This window comes from Gymnoscopelus microlampas (genome assembly GCF_963454915.1).
Source record: "Gymnoscopelus microlampas genome assembly, chromosome: 17".
Lineage (NCBI taxonomy): Eukaryota > Metazoa > Chordata > Actinopteri > Myctophiformes > Myctophidae > Gymnoscopelus > Gymnoscopelus microlampas.
Genome location: NC_139954.1, coordinates 2,938,962 through 2,956,766, shown reverse-complemented (window position 1 = coordinate 2,956,766; position 17,805 = coordinate 2,938,962). Strand labels below are relative to the sequence as shown.

The following is a 17,805-nucleotide window of genomic DNA, read 5'->3' as shown; positions in this document are numbered from 1 at the left end:
TAAAGCACCGTTACATTTGTAGAGAATGTGATATGGTTGGCTTACCGGGCACATGAGCGAGACTCTTAGGCTGACTGCAGCGATCTCACTGTCTGGGTCTGCAGTAAGCTTCTCTTTAACTGAAACACAAAGTGCAGCATCAATGAGAATGGAATGATACTCGAGTGGAAATTTGCAGTTGTTCAAAGGTGTACAAATAAACTTCTGCCTTTAGGCGGTAGAGGTAGGATTTTGTTCAGTGACCAGAGTAACCAAACTGAAACTCAGTCTAGTTTTTGTTTTTTTATTGGAATTAACATTATACAATGGCCATTAATTCTAGAGCCCAATATTAGACAATACGATATTCCACCATTAATCATGTTGCACTTTTTTCCCCTCTTCTTCTTTTTAATTTTTCAAAAAATAGCTAGATCAAGAAGCTTGTGAGCTTGTAGTTTGGCTACTGTTGCCATTTCTCATACAAAATATTATATAGGGCATAACCACTTAAACCCTACATTCTTTGTTGAACGGAGTCCCCCATGGGTTGATGTCAGTCCCCCTTCCCTTTTCCCTCTACACCAAACTCTCATTGCTGATGCATTATGAGCTTGATGCGACGTATTGTGAGCTTGTAGATCAGACTCTTTCAACTATTTTCAAAAATGTTTGAACGTTTTGGAAAAAAAAGATTGAATAATTTCGACTATAATGCAAGCAGCCTTGGGAACATGAGGCCCATATCTGTTAACCCAGATTTCGTTTCTACAAAAAAAAAAAGGTACAATGCATAGACTATTTAAGTTTTATTGCATTACTAAAAAAAATAAGTATATTCTACTTAGCATTTAATAGTAATGCAATGTGTAAAAAACTTTTAGTTCAAATGCATTAAAACGTTTAAGTGTAAAGTATGTCAAACTTAAATGTAGCACCTTTATTTTCAATTTGTACATGTTTGGAGTGTCTATGGGGTATAGTGTTGAAAGTCCCTGCGTCCATGGGGGGTGAACCCTACAGCTCTCGTAGATTGAAAACGTCAGAATCATAAATACGTCTACGAGAGTTGAATTCTACAGCTAATGCGATATACAAGACCACAAGTAGCCTACCGCGAATGAGACGCGTTGTGAGCTTGTAGATTTGCTCTGCCGCGGTGCACCGTGTGTGTGTGTGTGTGTGTGTGTGTGTGTGCGCGCGCACGCGTGCGTTCGTGTGCTGCGCTGCTCAGGAGCGCAGCTGGCTGTCGGAGAAAAACAATGAATTGACATATGAAAATGTACGGATTGTAATGTGTAACTTTATTTAATATCAAAATAATATAGGCTACTGATATAATATCGTATATAATTATAATTATTAATAATTAATAATAATTATTTTTTAATATGTTTTTCTATTTATTATTGCTGTTCGGGCAAGCCCGAGAATCTGGATAGAATCTTGTAGTGTGAGATGCCCCCGATTTTTTTAATCGTGTAGTCTGTGCATGTTTAGATAATCTGATAAGAGAATCTTGAAAGATCATCTTGTAGTGTGTGATGATACCAGATTTAAATATTAAGATTATCTCATAGAGTGCTGAATGTATTTCTTACAGAAATGCAGTGAGATGCATCTTTTTCTAACAGAAATGTAGAAAGATATGTGTGCCTTTCTGTCAGAAATGCAGTGTGATGCATGGCTTTCTGACATATATGCAATCTGATTGTTGCATTTCTGACAGAAATACAGTGTGATGCATTTCTTTCTGACAGAAATATACTTTGATTAATGCATTTCTGTCAGAAATACAGTCTGGTTAATGAATTTCTGACAGAAATACAGTCTGATTAATGCATTTGTCAGAAATAGTCTGGTTAATGTTTTTCTGACAGAATTAGTGTGATGCATGTCTTTCTGACAGAAAGAAGTGCATCACGTTGTATTTCTGACAGATATACAGTCTGATTAATGCATTTCTGATTAATGCATTTGTCAGAAATAGTCTGGTTAGTGTTTTTCTGACAGAATTAGTGTGATGCATGTCTTTCTGACAGAAAGAAGTGCATCATGTTGTATTTTTGTGTTTTTCTGACAGATACCTGTATACAGTCTGATTAATGCATTTCTGACAGAAATTCAGAGTGCTGAATGTATTTCTTACAGAAATGCAGTGAGATGCATGCCTTTCTGACAGAAATGTAGAAAGATATGTCCCTTTCTGTCAGAAATACAGTGTGATGCATTTCCTTCTGACATAAATACAATTTGATTAATGCATTTCTGTCAGAAATACAGTCTGGTTAATGTTTTTTCTGACAGAATTACAGTGTGATGCTTGCCTTTCTGAGAGAAAGAAGTGCATCACGTTGTACAGAAATGACAGAAATACAGTCTGGTTAATGTATTTCTGACAGAAATAAAGTCTGATTAATGCATTTCTGTCAGAAATACACTATGGTTAATGTATTTCTGACAGAAATACAGTCTGGTTCAAGTATTTCTGACAGATATATAGTCTGATTAATGCATTTCTGACAGAAATACAATTTGATTAATGCGTCTCTGTCAGAAATACAGTCTGCTTAATGCATTTCTGACAGAAATTCAGAGTGCTTAATGTATTTCTTACAGAAATGCAGTGTGATGCATGTCTTTCTGACATAAATGCAGAAAGATATGTGCCTTTCTGTCAGAAATGCAGAGTGCTTAATGTATTTCTTACAGAAATGTAGTGTGATGCATGGCTTTTTGACAGATATGCAATCTGATTACTGCATTTCTGACAGATATATAGTCTGATTGCTGCATTTCTTTCTGACAGAAATACAATTTGATTAATGCATTTCTGTCAGAAATACAGTCTGGTTAATGTTTTTCTGACAGCATTAAGTGTGATGCTTGCCTTTCTGACAGAAAGAAGTGCATCACGTTGTATTTCTGACAGAAATACAGTCTGATTAATGCATTTCTGACAGAAATACAGTCTGGTTAATGTATTTCTGACAGAAATACAGTCTGGTTAATGTATTTCTGACAGAAATACAGTCTGATTAATGCATTTCTGACAGAAATACAGTCTGGTTAATGTATTTCTGACAGAAATACAGTCTGATTAATGCATTTCTGACAGAAATTCAGAGTGCTGAATGTATTCTTACAGAAATGCAGTGTGATGCATGTCTTTCTGACAGAAATGCAGAAAGATATGTGCCTTTCTGTCAGAAATGCAGTGTACTGAATGTCATTCTGACAGAAACACAGTATTCAGCTACAAGTGATACATGTTATAGTATTTCTGACAGAAACGCAGATATCATTTATATAGTAATTGAGCAATGCCAAAGCCTTTCTTACAGAAGCACAGTGAAAGAAAGAATAAAGAAGAAATTTACATTATTATATTCTACATCACTAGGCACTAAACATAATTTATCTTAGTTGCTGCTAGTAAAACACTTAACATGTATCCTCAACTGTTAAGGGATAACACAAATGTTAACTGAGCATTTTCTGCAAGTATTTAGCAAGCAAGCTAACTTGGTAGTTAACTTAACCTTTCAGACAGAAAGGTTAAGTAAATCACCAACATTTCAACATTTTAAATAATTTACTAAAACGTTTTGAATCATTTTACATTAGCATTTGTCCATACATTACTTACCAATGATTAAGGAAGGCAGCAAGCCTTTAACAATGAAGCAAAAAATATAATTCCAATGTGCAATGAAGCAAAAAACGGCAGCACATACATGCAGCCGACATGCAGCAGACTGAGACTGTCCGGTAGAGCAGAAAGAGGGAAGAAACAAAAACACCCAAAACGGCATGTCATTGGCTGAAGCGTAGTTTGATTCTATTGGCTGCTGCAGGAAATGGGTTGGGCAGCTGGATGCAAGGGGGTGGGCTAGTGTATGGGCGGATGTTTCTGGCAGAGAGCCTTGAAGGGTGATTTCCCCCTTCTGCACATTGCGAGCGCAAGCATGTGACGTGCACACGGATGCTTCCCCCGGGTGCTGCATGCTTCCCCCGGGTGCTTCCCTCTCACTGATCACAGGCAGCCGCTCGCTGCTCGGATTAAGCTTACGGTTTGATCGCGGACCCCCTGATTGGCGTTATATCTTGGCTTTAGTGTTTTGTTGCGAACGCGGAAGGAGGCCTCCGCCCAAGTGGAGCATACTATGAAACTCTGCTCGGCTTGTGTGTGTGTGTGTCTCTGTGTGCAATACTGTGCATGCACTGCCTGTGTGCAGCCACAGAGTGCGCCAGAGTACAATATTTTGGAGCTGCGTTCGCTTCCAGCGTTCGCGCGTCTTACTTGTAATAATGTGTTTTGTGTGATCACGTTTCTTTTTTCACTTTTATTTCAACTTCTATGTAATTTTCATGGATGAGATTAACCCACAATGTGCCTGAGGGGGTAATCTAACGTGGACCATTAAAAAGACCCTAGCCCGTAGTACTACGGGCTCGGCGCTTAACAGTTGGATTTATTGGCCCTTAGAACTACGGGCTTGGCGGGCAATGTGTTAAGTGAACAGCTAAGATATCAATGCCCGTTGTGTGCATGCACTCAAAGAGCAGGTTCCTAACAGACTACCAATGTGATTAGAAAATACAAGCACATTTTGAAGTGAATAAGAGATTTCAATTTACAACTGCAGACTTAAACTCTTGGTCACCCAGCTTAGTGTTCATGGACACGAGATCTTCCACTGTGTCAAGCAGGAACACTGCTCCTTCAGGCAGCTCCAGCACTGGCACAGATTCTTTCTGCTTCAGCAGGGTGTTCAGCATTCTACCATGCACCTTAAGTGCTCTTCACTTCTTCCAGGAGTATTACCAACTGGGTGAACACGTGTTCTCCAATGCCATGTGGTGCTGCACTGGGGCTGCTCATCGGGGTTACAGTGGGTCGGCTCTGTCTCTGTGTCACCCTTGGGGTGCTCACATTCGAGGTTTCAATGGGGCGGCTCCGTCTCTGTGTCACACTTGGGGTGCTCACATTCAAGGTTTCAGTGGAGCGGCTCATCGGGTGCAGTATGTTAGTCCGACAGCGCATTCCTCCGACAGCGCAGCGCTCCGACGTTTCCAATACTAAACCCGAACCAAACCCTAACCCTAACCCTAACCGCACGCGGATGCCACGTAGTCGGAGAAAAGGTCTGTCGGATTAACGCATGCCTCCCGGCTCATCAGGGTTGCAGTTGGACGGCTTGATCTCGTCTTTGGGGTGTTTGCACTCGGGATTTCACTGGGACTGGGGGTCCTACTGGGAATCAGGGTCCTATTGGGACTCAGGGTTCCTACACATAATTGATAACAGATAATAGTTACATTCTCTGTATTCTCTTTAAGAAATAATAAAAAATCAAATTCCGTACATTACATACTTGTGTGAGAACCTCCAGGAGACACATTCTCTGTAAAAATAAACTTATTGCCCCCCTGCAATCCATATATAGTTGTGGCTGAAAATATTGGCACCCTTGCACATAAAAACCCAACAACTCAACTGTCTGTAAAATAAGTTGAAATTGACAAAAAAAACATGGTCTTAAAAATTCTTCATTTAACTGATAATAGTACAGAAGCTTTGTGGTTGGTATGCACAGATATTTGCGCACCAGTTTGCTCAGCATTGTAAAGTTTACCCTATGTTCCTTCCACCAGGCGAGGGGATCTCCCTCTCCATCGAGCTTCGGAGTTATCAGGTAGCTGTTGAGCTCAGCTACAATGGCATCCTTCAGCTGCACAGTGGATGCTGCAGAGGCCACCGGCGCGCTACTCTTAAAGAAGCTGCCCAATGACCACTTTCCCTTCCCCCCAGTGGATGGCCCAGCCTCTGCTGCACTTTGAAACGCGGTGTCTGTGGTGCTGTGACAGGCCCTCTTCTACAAAACACAGAAACACAGAAAAAGTGGAGCGAGAGATGAGAGCTGTTAAGTTTTTACAAGATGTCATTTTGAACATTGGGCATTTTATGTAAACGCTTTTTACTTATTACTAACATAATATAAATCCAATATCTTGAATGCATTTGGCATATTGTAATTACTAAAATGACAAGACAAGTTACCTTTTGTGCCACTTGTTCCATTTCAGTCTTCACTCTTGCTTTGGTGGTTCCTAGAGCCGGTATACTCATGTAGTCCAACTTGAATCTTGGATCAAGGAATGAAGCGATGTGTAGGAGCTCCTGTGTTGCTGCGTCCTGGTATTTATCCTCCATGTAGGCCAGGACTTTTGACTTTATTTCCTTGGTAAGGTCTGTGTCCTCATCCTTTTCAGCCAGAGTTGATGTTTTCAGTCAGAGTTGATGTTCTCAGTCAGGAGATGCAAGACTGGCTTCAGGTATGACATGACACGCTTACATAGGCTTCCCCAGAGAGGGCGTCTGTAAACTCCTCGAGAGGCTGCAGGGCGTTGTTTGCAGATTCGAGGATTCTTTGTCAGACCAGTTGAGGACCAGGTGACAGGCCAACCATCACGCAAACCTCCTGGACTCCCCCCCCCCCCCCAAAAAAAAAAACGCACCTGGGGTGACAGGGCTTTTTCAGTTGCAGCCCCCACCCTTTGGAACCCACTCCCACCTCACATCAAAGCCACTCTTGCCGTGTCCAAAGCCTCCCTCAAAACCCACCTTTTCAGACTTGCTTTCCCTGCCTAACCCATACCAAATCTCCCTTTCTTTCTCTTAGTCTTAAGTTATTGTTTTCAGCCTTTTAACGTTTTCCTTTTTTTTTGCTCCTAATAAAATAGTTTTTAAGCTGTTTTGTAAAGCCACTTTGAGTACTAAGAAAAGCGCTATATAAGTCTGTAAGATACACTTACCAATCGCCAGATGCAGTCTGTGACCAAAACACTGTAGCCTGGTCCACTGGTTCAGTTCCATAGCTTTACTCACATTTGATCCGTTATCAGTAGTGATACACGTCTGGTCCTCGTCTTTCAGGCCCCACCCACACGGAAAGGAAATGTATGAACATATATACCAATATATGCCAAATATATGCAGAATATATGCAGCATAGCCATATTCAGGTTCATTTAGGTGCATATATGTGGCTATATAGGAAATATATGTGCATATATAAGTTATATCTATGCACATATATGCCACAGTCAGGTTCATATATGTGCATACATGTCATACATAATGCCTCAGACATAGGTAATATATGTCTTGACTTTGTGCATATATGCCACATACTGCCTATAATATTTATCATACTTATTTTAATTCGATGCAGATGAAGGTTTATGGATTGTGGAAGAGAATACAATTCAAATCAAAGACATAGTCTGATTATGTTTTATATTGCCTGAAGCAATTGAGCCATTGACATTCACCAACTGGTATACTGTTACCATATCATAAATGTTGCCTACGTTAACTAAAATGAACATGGCTTATAAAAAAAGAAAACTAAACCATGGTTAAAAATTTGTATTGAAAACACTTCTGGTACATATGTCATTTCTTTTGCTGTCAGTGATACATTTAAAATCCATGTTGTTTACATCAGTGGTTTTCAACCCTTTGTATATCAAGGTGCATATTGCCCACACCGTTTGATGAGATTTAGTCTCTAAGAACCAAAACATGAAGAACCTTCTATGAATAATTCCATGCTGTATTGATATTGGTATTGGTAGATCATGGATGGAGCCTGCACACCATATAGCAGGTACACAATACTTTATTTATTGATTTTGGTACCATAAGGAGAGATAACAGGCAAACAATGATTAAAAAGACAATAACAATTCTTCTACATTCTGTGTAGACTTCTTGTAAACCAAGTAAAGCAGATATTTAACAATAATTTAACTCTTTAGAGTGTAAAATTTGAACATTCCATCATTTAGCTGGGGAGTCCCCAGGTGGGGAGCAACTGGAACACCATCAAAGACCACTGGTGGTCCACAGACTAGTGGTTGAGAACCACTGTTTTACACAATACTTTTTTTCAAACAAATTAAACCTGAATTCAAAACAAACATTTCAAGCAAAGGCAAAACAAAATGAAAAATGAAAAATCTTCCTTAACCAATTAGTTCTCAGATAAGAAAAACAATAACTTGGATCATTCAGCTCAGCATTTCACTGTGGTTAATGAATATAAAGACAAAATCTACCTTCATCTTCTCTGTTTTAAGGAACAAACACTTGGCTCTTATCTGTGATGCCTCAATAGCCGTTAAATGATCAAGTTGTTTTCCCACAGGGATGAAATAACTAGGGTTCTGTCAGATAACTCACGAAAGATTGAACCAATATTATAGACCGAATATATTTAAGCAATATAATAGAATGAGAATACAAGTGTGGATGTAATATTTTATTTTGGCGTTCAGGCTCTGCTATATTTTTTCTCCCTGCTCAGCACAATCATACAGCCATCATTAACCATTAAGAGCAGGGAGATAGATATACATAACAACCCCCAACACTGCGGAACCAAGAACGCCCTACGGTGAACGCTCACCGATTCATCCAAGCAGATATCCCACTTGACTCCTTATGGAGACAGTGACGAAATTGCCGCTAGCAATTCTGGATCATGCTAGGATATTTTAACATTATGTGAACTTCTATGTGAGCCATGGCTACAGACCGCCGTTTGGCAATCCCTCTAGAACCTTCCAGAGGAATTATTCTATCTGATGAGGAAAACTATGTGTGGGGTGACCTCCATTATTATGGAGTGGTGATTACCTCAAACCCATACCAATTGACCAAGCTGATATCCCATCCACCACAGACCAGCATCTGGGATCAGCGAGGACATACTAACTTTATGTGAACTAAAGGCCTTGGCTGCCATATGGCATGGCAGCACTTAACCATTCCCCTAATAACACATAGAGGAATATCCTATCTGATGGTAGAAACTATGAGTGTGGTGATTACCTCCATTATTATGGAGTGGTGATTACCTCAAACCAATTGACCAAGCCGATATCCCATCTTTTCCCCCAACACACCGAGACAAGCGCCTGGGATCGGCTAGGACATACTAAATTTATGTGAACTAAAAGGCCTTAGCTGCCATGGCATGGCAGCCTTAACCATTCCTCTAATGCCACATAGAGGAATATACTACTTAAACTTAACATGACTAAGTGTTCATGCACCGTGATGCAAGCTCAGAGTTGATGCCCCCAACCGCATCACCGTGGATGCCCCCAACCGCATCAACTCTTATGCTACCCAACCGCATCAGCCGTATGATGCTACCCAACCGCATCAGCCATATGATGCTACGGCTACCCAACCGCATCAGCCGTATGATGCTACCCAACCGCATCAGCCATATGATGCTACGGCTACCCAACCGCATCAGCCGCATGATGCTACCCAACCGCATCAGCCGTATGAGGCTACCCAACCGCATCAGCCGTATGATGCTACGCTTTTTTTTATTTTTTTTATATAATTATTAATTATTATTATTATTTATTTATTTCTAACCATGAGTTCAACAGAGCACCTGTTGATTCCTGAACTTCAGGAGTCCTAAATGGTGTCCTAAAGCGATGTCCACCGCTGAGCAGTGCCGCACCGCAAGTAGGATTTTTTTTTTTTTTTTTTAATAACCGCATCAACCACGATGCCAATTAACCGCATCAACCATGATGCCTTGAGTTTGAGCAACCAGCTGAACTCTCTAGTGCCAACTAAAGAAGCATTTTAAACTTCATGACTTTGAGGTCACGCTACACCTTAACTTCACCCAGCGACCACCAGATATGCATGGTAATAACAGAACTACCATTTACATTTAGCAATTACAACACTTGTATTCATTACATCCTGCTCCAACAAGAAACTCCTCATTTTAGCGCACATGACGGACATGGCACTAAGGAGCATTTTAATCAGAACGGTTGATCTGAGCGCCAACTGAAAATATGCAGACAGTTGAGATTTGTTCTGTTGAATTAAAGCTTAAACTGAAGATGGGACATGACCTGTTGAACAAATGAGCCACAGATAAACATAATGCTGCTTTGTGTGAGAACAGACTAAGATCTGTGTGTTAACAGCTAAGATCTAAGACTGCCCCATCTAACCATAGATTGACTTCTAATTAACAGAATACTGAAGCAGCTTCCAATGAGAGACTAAAGATATATTCATAAAATGACCCTCCATAGAAATGAAACATCAGAAATGATGGATGCATGACTAACTCTTGATATACGCTTAGATTAGACTCCACATAGATGAAAGCAATGGTTATTGACTTATAGTAGTTAGTAGTACCAACATGATTTAATCTGAATCCAGTACTACCTTTACATAACATGCTTGTAAAATTGCAACTTTGCTTACGAGATTGAAGGAGAACCACAGCCGACATAATACTAAGAATGATAAGCCACCCTTTAAAGAACATAACATTAAATGTTTGCCTCCTGAGCAGATTTCATTAACGACCAAAACATCCATTATCCAATACTTCATAACAATAATACTGGTACTAAGTTTGGATTCCAAGAACCTTTGAAATGCCCATCACCATGATACTCGGTTAACTGACTAAATTATAATAATAATTATTATTATTAATATTTTTTAAAACATGGCCAGCGGCCACATTACCTGGCCGGAGATGACAGCTGATAAATTGATGCAATCTGACTACTATTACAGTCTATCGCCACAATGACGCCTCCTTTTTTTAAATCCCTTTCCCCACACCTTCTCTGAGGAAATGACACTCGACAAACTGGACAAATTACTGATCTTGACTCTACTGAAGAGCCCCACCATTTATCTGGTAGCAATAACTTTACTCCTGAAGCTTGTCACACAACATGACATCAATTGACAACCGCTTTTATAAGAATGCATCTGGGGATCTGGAACATATGTTGATCCCAGATAAGACATGAGTGCCCTAATGAATTGCTCCCCTCCTTTAGGCCCTGAGAGCATGAATGCCCTCTGCTGGACTGGCTGCATTTTGCAATTAGCGGTGTTAAACCATCTTTAATATAACAAAGACTATTTAGATGGGCTGCTATGCTAAAGATAAAGGAAAGCAGTTGTTTTCCTCAAAGTGTTTCAAAATGTACTTAAGAAAATCCCTGTAATCTACCAGTCTCTTATCCAAGGTGTAAGCAGCAAAATGTAAATCACAGCAAGAATAGCTTAATTAGCTTTGCAATAAAGTGCACTGGCAACTTTAGAATGCAACCAAAGCTTACATCTAACCAAGCACTGCAGCCAACACAGTATAATAGCCCATTACTTACTTGATTTGTAGTTTAATTTACTTAATTATAATATTTACCAGCCTCCACTATCTTAGAGGCAAATTATTACCAGAAAACGTAGGCTACATCAGATGGAAATAGCTATAGCCACCAATTAGCACATAAAGCTGCAACATTAAATAGATTACCACAATATAATGGCCATACTGCACACTATAGTCTACTTTAGTAACAACGTTTCCTGTGCACCATGAACCATAAGTTCTCTTTACAGCATAATTAGATGCATTCTCCTAGATTTGAACTGCTGAAGAATGAATCACTAATATATATAGCCTATATATATTTTTTAAACAAGATTGAGTAGATTTACTTGGAACATTATTAATTCCCTACACTGAGATACTTGGTATTATGCTGCTTTACTCAAGTAAGATCCGCAGACTACTGTCTGCACACTAAACGAGATCAGAAAAACTATTAGTTATAACTTGTGCTTATAATAATAAGCAGACATGGCAACCCAGCACTGAATTGCGGACCTGTGGTTGCAGTCCCATAGCCCGGAAGAACGCACTCGACGTTGATCAATGAACCACACCATGTTTGGAAGCACAAGAGAGAGAAATCAGCCAATCTAGAAACGTGATAATCTCCCATTCAATGCATTGATAGCATTCGAAGCCGGTGTCTAAAGAAGCGACTAGACTAGCCACACAAAAAAACGTGTTTTTTAACCTGAATTATCCTAATGTATACATTGGCCATTTCAATAGCCTAAAATGAGTTTGAGATTATCTGCTATTTCAATCTGTGATAAATTGGAATATTTGAAAGATTTGTTTAACTACACAATCTGGGGGACATATAGAACCACATAAGAAAGCAATCCCAAAACAACTACACCCAGAATAAGCCAAACCACAACCACCATGCCCAGCTAGCAGATCGGCGTTGCAACCGACGTCAGGCCGGCCTGGACAGAGCGGGCCCCGCCGAGCGGAGGCTCACCCTCCTCACGCCCTCCTCACGCCGGAGATGTCTCGCTCACCGAAATGTCCAGCGGAGTAGCATTTTAGAAGAGTCTGCGGCGGTCTGCAGCCAGCGTCACGACGTCCTGACGCTGTTAATGCCACGCTTTGAATTTTCCCTATACAAAGTGGGGTCCAGGGACCACTATGGGTCTTGAGGGAGTTCCAGGGGGTCCCCAGCTAAATGATAGGAAGGAACCAAATGGACCCTTATGGGTCTGTAAGTAAAAGTGTATATATGGAACCAAATGGACCCGTGAAACGTGTACGTTATACGTGTTTCAGAGTTAAATTAACAATGATTTTAATTAAAGATAAAGATTAATTTGGGTCCCAAAGATAGAAATGCCATTGGACTGGGGTCCCTGAAATTAAACTGGGTGAACATCACTGCTATCATCACTGCTATCACTTCATTTTCCCTGCTATCACAGCACAGAAATAATCCAAATATACAAATTCAACACCATTAAAAAAGTGAAACGTAAAACTATTTATATAAACTCTGTCTCTCTGTATGGGTCTGTAAAGCTATATTTTTGCTACAGTCGTATGACAGTTGCACAAATAAAAAATAAGAACATTTTGGCAGCTTCCCTGCTGTATCTGAGTATGCTGACCCCTGATGTACATGAAATAATGCAGTAAAGACTTTTTTTTCCTCTTTTTTTTTATTAGAAAAAGGCACAGAGATAATCCAAATATACAAATGACATTATCAAAAAAGTCAACAAGTAAAACTATATAAAAAAGTAGTCCAAATTAAACACTATCAAAAAAGTCAACAAGTAAAACTATAAAAAAAAGTAGTCCAAATTAAACACTATCAAAAAAGTCAACAAGTAAAACTATAAAAAAAAGTAGTCCAAATTAAACACTATCAAAAAAGTCAACAAGTAAAACTATAACTTTTTTTTTTTTGCCATTTCCCCCCCTAAACCTGAAGCCTTTTGTAATCGTGTATATTAATGTTATTTAGTGTTCAAAACAAAATAAGGTGACCTCAGTAATAATACTGATAATAGTACTACTGAATAATTCCAAGGATTAATTGCTCCTCAGTTGTTGTTGTTTTTTTTAGCTTTGTTGTTTTTATTATTCTTATTCTGTTGCTATTATATTTATTCCTTGCATTGTTAATTCTAATTTAGAGTTGATGTATTTGCTTATTTAAAACAAAATATATATAATAATAATAATAATAATAATAATAAAACTTTATTTGTATAGCACCTTTCATGACATGAAATGCAGCGCAAAGTGCTTTACAGAGCAAGAATACAGTTACAGTTACAACCAATGTAACAATAAAGCAAACAAAAAATAAAATAAAATAAAAGCAAAAGCATAAAACATTAAAATAGGCAATACAGTGAGGACTTAAAAATCAACCAAAGAGTCAGCTAAAAGCAAGAGTGAAGAAATAGGTCTTGAGCTGTGCTTTAAAGCACATGAAGTGTCTTATTATTATTATCAATATTATTATTATTATTATTACCATTATTATTATTATTATTATTATTATTATTATTATTATTATTATTATGTACAGCAGGGACTCATAATACATACTCTGGTAATAGGTGGCGGTATACTGTAAGTTATTATTATTATTATTATTATTATTATTATTATTATTATTATTATTATTATTATCAAGTTGTATAATTCATTATTAGCACTAAACATACTTTATTTAGGCCTTACAGCAGGAACTCAATATACTCCAGTTCAGTAGGTGGCGATATACACCGGATATATGCAACGGATGTTTACATCAAATCACTGACCAGTGTTGCCATATTTTGCGAGAGAAATAAGCAGCCAGGTCTATGAAAACAAGCCCAAAACTGTGTATTGCTGGCTATAGTCATGTGGTGACTATAGGCCACATGGCCTACACATGTATATATATATATATATATATATATATATATATTGAAAATAGCCGATGTACAAGCTCACAACGCGTCTTCAAACAAACCCAAAGTCGCTTATAATAAGCAGACATGGCAACACTGACTACAGCTCCATTCCTAGGACATCCGGTTGCTACTGCCTTGTCCCTTCTCGACTATACCTCTATGCTTCTCGACGGAGGGAAAAAATACCGCTGATATATCGATCCTTTTCCTCCGGGGAAATGTAATTTAAAGGTTAGTGTATTAGCCTACTATTTTGATTATTTTGTATCTGTGTGGATGTATGCCTGCTGTTTGTTGTCTAAATATCTCGTTTTAGAAATGTTTGACTGTTTAATTGTTTACATGTTAGCGTGCTAGCTCGCTAGCCTACTGTAGCTAACCGATTAGACTTTTCTTGGTTGCCACCCACATTACTTTTAATCACGTCACAGAGTTACGATACTAACTGTTGATCGATGGATTAGGTAGGCATATCTGTGTTATGGATACTTGTACTTATTTTATTTATATAGATCGCCGAGCTCATGTTAGCTGAAGGCTAGAATAAGGCAGAATTAAGCTAAAAGCTTACACACACACACGAAAGGCTGCTCGTTTTCTTAATTATTTTGCTTTACATTAAATGAACTGGCTGCCAATCTACAATCTTATGCCACAGCCGAAATCTTAAATGTATTTTTTTCCTTCTCTTTTCTTTGTCTCTATACAGCATAACCTCCAGGTTAGCATCATGGAACCCAGCTGTACCATTTTGGACAAGAGGAGTTGTCCTCAGGTATGAAGGCACAAGGCAACGATTATATATTTTCATCGTGGAGTTCTGATGTTGCTGAGCCTTTACAGAAAATAAAACAACAAACATGACTTTATTAAACACTGGTTAGCAGCTAAATGCAGGCCCCAGAACATGTTAAGACCCTGCATTGATATTAGTATGTTACTGTTTGTAGTTTTTTCCTGACTAGTTTTCCCCCTAACAAAGAAAATAAATTCACCATGGGACAATGGCGCTTGGATCGTCAACACATTTCTATAGCTACAGTAATGCTAAAACTGGGCCTTACTGTATCTGCATGACACACAGACTCGATGCAAAACATCTCAGATAGAATTGCCACTAAATGAGGACCTAAATGTATAACTGGGTGTCTGACATTAAAATGACAACATCACAGTCATGCTTAGAATATTACTTTTATTGGCTGTCTAATTGATCTCCCTTCTCTCTCTCAGGTGGCGTTCTGGGTTGCTGCTGTGCTTTTAATTGTAACTGTCCAACCCTCCCTGAGAACACTTTGTGTGTCCAAATTCTCTCTACCAGGTATTAACTAGTCTAGTCCATCTGTTTTGTACCAATCTACAAGCAGTTGTGCGATGGAGCATGATACAGCTTTGATTGTGTCTAACCCTTCTCTTTTTCTTTTTCATTTTCTTTCTTTCTCAGATGTTTCTGCTTGTCATTTCCTGCGTCACAGCAGTGGGGATGAAGAGATCGAGGAGCATCTGTGATGACCAAGCTTATAAAACCATGGTAGGTTTAACACGAGTCTAGAAGTAATGTACAGCATAACAGTATAAAGTAGAGCCTGACTAAAAAAACAAAAACGGTTCGATTACTTACACACTCCCCCTGTGTCTGTATGTTCCAGACGCAGCGCTGTTTGACCTGGTGAGGGCAGTGACCACATTCAAGAACCTCTTGGACCTCACGTTTTGCAAGGTAAGGGTGTGACTACACAGTTATCCAAAAATAGCCAATCTACAAGTTCACAGCACGTCACATTTATTTTACCATAAATCCCTGAACCCTCTTGTAATCTCTGTCATGATAGTTGAACATTATGTGAAAATTACAAGTTACATTGTAGGCCTGGTGTTGGTGTGGACATTTAGTGAGGCATTAGAAGAGGGGAACTGATCAATGTATCAAGGGTTTCATCACACTGAGTTAAATTAACATACATTTCACTATATAAATTGGGGTCTCAGAGATAGCCATGCCATTAACAGGGTCTGTAGACCTAATGCATGTTAAATTGGGGGTCCTTATTAAAGTACCAACACCACCGTTGTCTAATTTATTTCCTTTCTCTCCCTCTCAGTTGGCGTTCGTTGGGTGGCTCACGTGACGCGTTCCACATGAAGGAACTGCATTGGCTTTGGAAGAAGAGGCGGGCGACAGACACCAGCACACAGAACCCAAAATTGAATTAAAGAACAGTGGCCCATTTTGTATTCATTCCAGTAGCTTTGATATGGCTCTGTGGCATGTTAACTAGAAACACATACAGCAGGACAAACTACAGCGGTAACACATGGAATCAAAATGGACCTTTACATGTCTGAACGTCTGTGTACAGATAGAACCAAATGGACCCTTACAGGTCTGCAAGAGTACAAATGTACCATAGATCTCCTATTTTTTGAATATTCTTATGCATTTTTTACTTGACATTCTGCTCAATGGGTATGTTTACTTTTGTCCAGTAGCTTTGATATGGCTCTGAGTCTGTAGCATGTTAACTAGAAACACATACACCAGGACAAACTACAGCGGTAACACATGGAACCAAAATGGACTTTACATGTCTGAAAGGGTAACCAAGTCTGTGTACAGATGAAACCAAATGGACCCTTACAGGTCTGCAACTCTGAGTGTACAAATGGACCATAGATCTCCTATTTTTTAATATTCTTATGCATTTTTTACTTGACATTCTGCTCAATGGGTATGTTTACTTGTTTTGTTACTTTAAGTAGGCTATTGATTACCAGTCTGACTTCACACATATTATTACAGCATTGATACTTTTATGTGGAATACTTTTCTCACTGTCTGCCATTTTAAAGTGATACATTTATATTTTAGGATTATTATTTCTGTGCCTTCCTTTTCTAATAAATACCATAACAATGGAGTTAATGTCTGTGCTGCATTATTTCATGTAGGCCATGTATTTTCTGCATTATGTCATGTTCTTAGACAGATACTTAGAGATACAGGGGAACTGTGTGATGGCGACCTTATTCTGTATTGCTATTTGACATGTTTAGAAACCTCAAATGCGGGGGGGTGTAACAATGGCCGCTAAATATAGGGGATGAAAGGGAGGAGGGGGGATTCCCAAAGGGAGGGAGGGAGGGAGGGAGGGGGGGGGGGGGGGGGGTATATACAGCATATTATATGACGGCGCTACGCTACCCGGCCGCTATCGACGAACGCCACGGTTGGCGTTCACCGCCGGAGTGAGGCTGATTAGCGGCTCGGCGTGACGCGCGGCTCACGCTGATCAAGGACGCCGAGTGGACGCGGCGTGTCCCGCCCAGCGGACGCCCCGGTCGGCGTGGCGTGGGGACGGCCTCACGCCAGAAATGTGCGATATTTTGCTAGCTGGGTAGTAGTGTATATTTGTAAGTCTTCTTAAATGTCATCATGATTTGAGTGCACAGGGATCTCATTTTAAATAAGCCAAGTGCTTTTATGAGCGATCCAGTTTAAATGACCTTGTATTGTGATTTGTACTTCCATGTACTGTTACCATGTCTTTCTAAATAAAGTATTCAATCAATCGAACCAACCAAGCGATTTTACAGAAAACCGGGCCAATGCTGCTTATAATTAACCGACATGGCAACGTAAGACGTGTAATGAGATG

The 17,805-nt window shown here is 39.3% G+C and overlaps 2 long non-coding RNA genes across 2 annotated transcripts in view; one reads left to right on the top strand and one right to left on the bottom strand.

Annotated features, from left to right (window-relative positions):
* LOC311065093 overlaps positions 1-17,805 on the bottom strand; it is a 442,153-nt gene that overhangs the window by 423,203 nt on the left and 1,145 nt on the right. Inside the window, exon 2 of the long non-coding RNA XR_014602797.1 lies at positions 7,800-8,225. This is a non-coding gene — a long non-coding RNA (uncharacterized lncRNA). The remainder of the gene's footprint in view (positions 1-7,799; positions 8,226-17,805) is intronic.
* LOC311065096 lies at positions 15,599-16,365 on the top strand. The gene is made up of 3 exons (XR_014602800.1): positions 15,599-15,680; positions 15,799-15,869; positions 16,252-16,365. It is a non-coding gene; the product is annotated as an uncharacterized lncRNA (long non-coding RNA).